Below are 6594 nucleotides of genomic sequence, written 5' to 3'. Positions count from 1 at the left end.
TGCAGCAGTCTGAGCCCCGGTTACCCTGGGTGACTTTAAACTGCAGAAACTAATCCCATACCCATTTAATCTGCCTAACTCAGAACTTCTAAAAGAGATGACCCAGGAAAAAGCACTTTCACTTGGCAGTCCTCCACCAAAGACACCCCGCTCCAAACAACAGAATTAACAAGAAAAAGAACAGAAAAGAAATATCTTGCTCAAGGGAATGAGGAATTCACCACTGCTGCGACATTAATGGTGATGGCTATTTGTGAAGCCTACTGAACCCTGGATGGCTCTGAAGAAGACCCCTAGGAGAAACTGTATCTTTAGCTTTTGAGCAATGCAGCTAATTTTTCACCCAAAGGTGACAAAATCAAAGGTTTGACCCATGACCATTGACTTGGAAAACCAAAATGCAGGAGTCTCTGTTTCAGCTACAGAGCATCCGGAAGACAGAGGGGAGAGCTGAACAGATGAATGGACAACAAGTAGTAGGTACCCGTCTTTCCTTGTTTCCATGTTTACGCTCTTGCCACATAGAGCTGCAGCCTTTGTTCCTTTTTTGGTTTTCTACCAAACATGTAGAGCCCATGGGATACTCTGGGTAGATTTACATCTGGGCCCGAATAGAACATTGTGTTCTATCTTTAACTCACAGGACATCACAGCAGGAGTCTGGGTCTCCTGAGAAGTCCTGGAATAATCTACAGATAGAATTTCTCTTTCACACCTCTTAGAGCAGTCATTAAAAATAACCGAAGCAAAGTTAATATCAACGAGGGGACTATCTTTGGATTCCATGAGGATGAGATAGAAGAATATGTATTTACATTTTAATGGGTGTCAAGATAAATATTTGTATTGCCATCAAGGTTAGAAACACTTTAAATTTTCAACTCCAGGAGCACCTGGGTGGCTCAGTTGGTTAAGCAACCGACTTGATCTCGGCTCAGGTCCTGGTTTCAGGGTCATGGGATCAAGCCCCGAGTCAGGCTCCGGGCTCAGCAGGGAGTCTGCTTGGAGATTCTCTCCTTCTGTCCCTCACCCCAATCTCTCTCTCTCAAATAAATAAATTAATTAAAAAATATTAAACTTAAGCATTCTAAAAGTGATTTATGTCTTATTATTACTTTTTAGATTTTCTTAAAGTTTTTGGCTCAGTTTTGACATGTATCAAAATGGTGACAATAGTAGCTACCATGTAGGACTGGTTTGAGGAAATCTAAGGAAAAAAAATTCTACAAAACAGTCAGCGTGGTGCCTAGCACATTGTACAGGTCTAGTGTCCCTCGTTTTAGACAGGACCCTAATTTCATCGTATTTTCTATGCCCCTCTTTCCAAGAGCATTTTGGAACCATTTTTTACATCTCATTAAAATACTTAAAAGTTATTAAGTAGAGAAAGTAAAATCTAACATTTCTGAAATGCTTGAAATAATCATAAATCTAAAATAGTACCTGAAGAGGAAGGGTTACCTGTCAGATTGAAGGTATAGCACGTGTGTTCTTTACAGTTTGAACAAAATCCAGTTGATTTTTTTTCTCTTACTTTCTGTACTTCCGCTTGTCAATGTCAGAGATTCAAAGACTGTGGATCAGCTTCAGGCACTGGTTAAGGCAAACATTCTTAGTTGGAAAAGTTTGAAAGTGATTTCTTGCCAAGCCCAACCCTGATGGCGGGAAAAACTCCCTGCAAAGAGCCCTGGGCGTAGACACAGTGCTATCACCATCGAAACTGGGGTGAGGTGACCTGGACCTCAAAAGGGAAGAATCTGAGACTTACCTCTCAGCCTCTGTTTATAGACTAGTTTTCACCTAGGGCAGCATCACTCTCCCGTGTTTGGGAATATATATGGGTGTTTTTGTTTTTCACAATAACTGGAACATATTTTTAATATTTAATACTGAGGAGCCAGGGATGTTACACTCCTGCAGTGTGTTGCAGAACCTGCAAATGAAAAAAAAAATCCCATCCAATTTGCATTTTCATGCATTTAAAGATATTACTATATATACATATGCTTATACACATATGTCTATATAACAAATATAAATATTATATATATATATATACATGCAGAACAAAACCAATATCCATCTCAAGATGCTAATGTAAATAAATGCATAGAATGGCTGATGCACTTCCTGACAGCTGAGTGGTTTAGGGATTAATCTTGTCTACCTCACCATTTAGATCCTCAAATGTTGCAAAAAGGTTAGAAATAGAATTGCATGTCCCCACCACACCCAACTTCTGTTCAATATTTAGAATGGCAACAAGAATCATAACTTACTGTTTTGTTTTGTTTTTTTCCTAACCTCAAGGTTTAAAGATGATCCCTCAAGGAAGCCATTGTGAGAAGGCTACTTTGGGTAGGTAGTAAATCTGTGTATGAGCCTACATGCAATGCATCTTCTTTAGGAAGGGATGCTTTTTAAAGAAAGATTTTTGTAGGTGGTTCTTTTTTGTTCTGACATTGCATTTATATTGGGTTCCACCTCCACATTCTTTCATTTAGTTGCATTTTCAGAAAGCCAACTCATAAAAAGATATGTATTTTTTTCTTTGTCCTATACTGGGGTGGAACCTCTTCTTATTTATATACACTGTCATAAACAGATGCTATAGAAACACAAACTCTTATTTTTGGTGGCAACTTGTCTTTCCAACTCCATGCAGACCTGGAGGAAATTATATCCTGAGAAAATGAAAGATTGCAACACGTTGGTGAGAAGAGGATATTATTTAAGAGCTATATTGCTCAGGTGAAGTACTTTTGAGCCTTTCTTTAATGTCCTTCCTGGGTCCCTGGCCAAGGAGATTTGGGTTATCATGAATGTCAGTGCCTAATTCTTCCCAGCCAAAATTGCAACATCAAAGGAAAAAAAAAGAGTGCAGTTTTTTGAGGAATATTTTACTGGGACTGTAAGTTATAAATTGGGAGGGAGGAAGAAAAATCTGGACATGGACCAAATTCTTGCTTATTGTCAGAGTAACTATTATAGCAATTGAGTAGCTTGTGTGTTATTCTATGTGTGTGGATCCAGCAGTCAAAACAAATGTCCTTAGATCATAGGTACTTTAGCTAACATGCATCTTCGCATTATGAGTTTGTGAAAGATGAAAATAAAATAGCTTGTGTGCATTTCCAGCAGTATCTATATTATTAGGTGCTTTATTTCTCCCAGGAGGAAATTTCTCTAAATTGAATATAAATGTATCTCCACCAAAGTCAAATTTTCCTTCACAGATGGAAAGATACATCATAGTATTTTAACTTTTTTTTTAAGAGCAGTTTTAAGTTCACAGCAAAATTGAGAGGTAGGTACAAACATTTCTCATACATGCCCCACCCTCACACATGGACATTATAACACCCCACCACCACCAGAGTGGTACATTTGTTAGAATTGATGGAGCTGCTACATTATAATCTCTCAAAATTCATTGTTTATATTAGGGTCACTCTGGGTATTATATATTCTGTGGGTGTCATAGTATTTTTTTTTAAAGATTTTATTTATTTATTTATTTATTTATTTATTTATTTATTTATTTATTTGACAGAGAGAGAGCTAGAGAGCACAGTCAGGGGGAACAGCAGAGGGAGAGGGAGAAGCAGGCTCCCAACTGACCAAGGATCCCTATGTGAGGCTCCATCCCAGGACCCTGGAATCATGACCTGAGCCGAAGGCAGATGCTTAACCAAGTGAGCCAACTGTGAGGCACCCCTCACAGCATTTTAATACTTGTATTCTAAGGCAGATATTGAGTTCATGGATCACATCAAGTCAAAACTCTCTCAAATACCCACCTAGTTCCCTGGAAGAAGTCGTGTAAGTAACCAAAAGTTTTATTCTATTTGTGAGAGTCTTTGTATTTTACTGTGCTTTCAGATTCCATTACACTTCCTGGTTTCATGTCATACTGGAAGTGTCAAAATGTAGCAAGAAAGAACAGCTCTAGCCTTACTGGAAACAAGAAGTACTTAAAGGTTCATGAAAATATATGTCTTATTGTGAAATTTCTAATCCTGTTGCACAAATTTAACAGTTTCCACCCCAAACTTCCCCCTGTTGTCTCATGTGCTCTACTATGGGGAAAACAAACCTATGCATGCTTTTTACTTAACTTAGTGAAGAGATGTTAAGAGGGAACGGGTATTAGAAGAACCTTGGAATATCCCCCCAAAGGGTAACTGAGAACGTCTGTGTCCTACCACACCCTCCTCTGTCCTACTCACACCTCTCAGAACATGGCTAGTGTCTGGGCACAACCATGTGGCTCACACGACCTATTTCTGAGATGTTCAATAAAAGACAATATCTATTTACATGAACACATATATATTAGAGTATCAACTCTTTCCCTCAGGCCATGCATATTATTTATCTGATAACCTAAAGAAGTAATCAGGATCATCGCAGTATCTAATTTGGTAGCAAACAGACCCTCCTTGAACTCTGAGCATAGATATCTATTTACTGAAAAAAAAAAAAATTAACTTGTTAACATCCTATGTTACCTGTGCAGGAGAGAACATAAAAGAAAAAGAAAGTGCCATTTTCTAGGAGTCAAGCATTGTCAGCTAAAAACAGAATCCAGTTGACCCTTGACCCTTGAGCCACACAGGTTCAAACTGTGTGGGTCCACTTATACGTGGATTTTTTTCGATAAATACAGAATACTGTAAAAATATTTTCTCTTTGTTAAGATTTTCTTAAAAACATTTTCTTTTCTCTAGCTTACTTTATTGTAAGTACACAGTGCATAACACATATAACATACATATGTGTTAAGCAACTACGTTATTGGTAAGGCTTTAAGTCAATAGTGGGCTATTAGTAATTAAGTTTTGGGCAGTCAAAAGTTAATGTATGAATTTTTGAGTGTATTGGGGGGGATTGGCACCCTTAGCCCTGTTTTTCAGGGGTCAACTGTAATCACTTTTTCCCTTTGTGCTCAACCCAACCCATATGCAGATCCTGTGAATTAAAATGACTAGCATATCAATTATCTTAATTTGCTGCTTTTCTCTTGTCTTCCTTAAGTGGCTCTCCTATTCAGGCCCATTATGCTTGCCTTCTAATTTCTGTAGCTTTTGAGGCAGGGGCATGATTTGATTTTTTTTTTTTTTTCTGTATCTTTTGGAAATCTCAAACTCTAATGCCTAAGATCCTGGAAAGGTTTTGTCTTTCAATAGTTGGTAGAAAAAGACATTAGCTGCATCTACACTTTTACAAATGGTTTGACTGAATTAGATTTTTGTAATAAATCACATACAATTTAAAAAAACCTGTATGTCTAAGTAGATAGGATCATAAATGTGGGATTTTTCGCTTTGGGAAAAGGGGTTGGGTAGATACACTGTTATGAGCTAACACCCCATCATTCAAGTCACTGTTCTTCCTTTGAGAGCATCAGTATCTCCAGTTGATCTGGTCCTCATGGACTCTCTTACCATTCAAAAACATAGGGACTGTCTTCCAAGAAGAGTAATAGGGCAGAGCTACAATGCAGATACCTATTCTAGCCATCTTGCTTTTCCTCTTACAAAACAACTATATTTAGGGAAGGATTTCACCAATCTTCAACCCTAAGTCTGGTGGATAACCACAATTCAAATGTCCTCACAATTCTTCACGTAAGCAGAAAAAAAACCACGGATCTGAGTTATGCTATAATTAAAATAACAAACACAGTATATCTCTGTGTGTACATGTATGTGTGTGTATGTGTGTATGAAATTCTTCCAAAATTGTACCTAATATTTATGGTGCTCATTCTGGATGGGGAGCTTATGAAAAAAATTTATGCTCACCACGAAAATTGTGTGTATTTGCCAGATTTGATAATGATGAACAAGTTAACATTATCAGAACAAAACAAAGACAGAGGGTGTAAGCGGTGACATGCAATTAACATTTACTCTCTCTGTCTGCAGCCCTTCATTTCATAATCAAAACACCGAATTATTTCTCAGAGCTGTGGACTGTTATTCAACCATCAGAAGCACAGAGTAATATGTGATGTGTAACAAGGAGGAAGACAAAACACAGTGTAAGAGGAGGAAGTTATAAACGTGGGACACATTTTGAAGAGTTGCAGCCATTGAGCAAAATGTGTTTTTGTTTGGTGGAAAAGGAGTTAATCTACAGTCCGTTTTTAGAAAAGTGCCACCTGAAAGTATGAATATTACCTTAAAGACAGATTGCTGTTTTGATAGAAAATCTGACTAAAAGGTGGAGGATTGAGGCGGTTTGTGGAAATGAATTTAGCCAGCCTCTGTCAATGCTAATTATATACCTGTGATTTCATTCTCCAAGATAGTATTCATTTGTTTTACTTTTCATCTTTAATGTTTGTTCTTCTGCAATCTTTGAATTCTTTTTCTTTTTTAAGATTTTATTTATTTATTCATGAGAGACCCAAAGAGAGAGACAGAGACATAGGCAGAGGGAGAGGCAGGTTTCCCTGCGGGGAGCCCGATGTAGGACTCAATCCTGGGACTCCGGGATCACGCCTTGAGCCAAAGGCAGACGCTCAACCACTGAGGCACCCGGGCATCCCTTTCTGAATTCTTTTTCAGAACAAGATTTCTTAGACTT

At 37.9% G+C, this 6594-nt stretch overlaps 1 long non-coding RNA gene across 2 annotated transcripts; it reads left to right on the top strand.

Annotated features, from left to right (window-relative positions):
* LOC140607550 (uncharacterized) lies at nucleotides 1-6311 on the top strand. 2 transcript variants are annotated; one of them, XR_012009522.1, is made up of 5 exons: nucleotides 1-480; nucleotides 2311-2358; nucleotides 2666-2751; nucleotides 3554-3822; nucleotides 5931-6311. It is a non-coding gene; the product is annotated as an uncharacterized lncRNA (long non-coding RNA). The 2 variants fall into 2 exon arrangements; XR_012009523.1 differs by lacking the exon at nucleotides 2666-2751.
* Nucleotides 6312-6594: the final 283 nt, after the last annotated feature.

The sequence above is a fragment of the Canis lupus genome, chromosome 16 (genome assembly GCF_048164855.1).
Source record: "Canis lupus baileyi chromosome 16, mCanLup2.hap1, whole genome shotgun sequence".
NCBI classification, from domain to species: Eukaryota; Metazoa; Chordata; class Mammalia; order Carnivora; family Canidae; genus Canis; species Canis lupus.
This window is presented reverse-complemented; position numbering and strand designations above follow the sequence as displayed.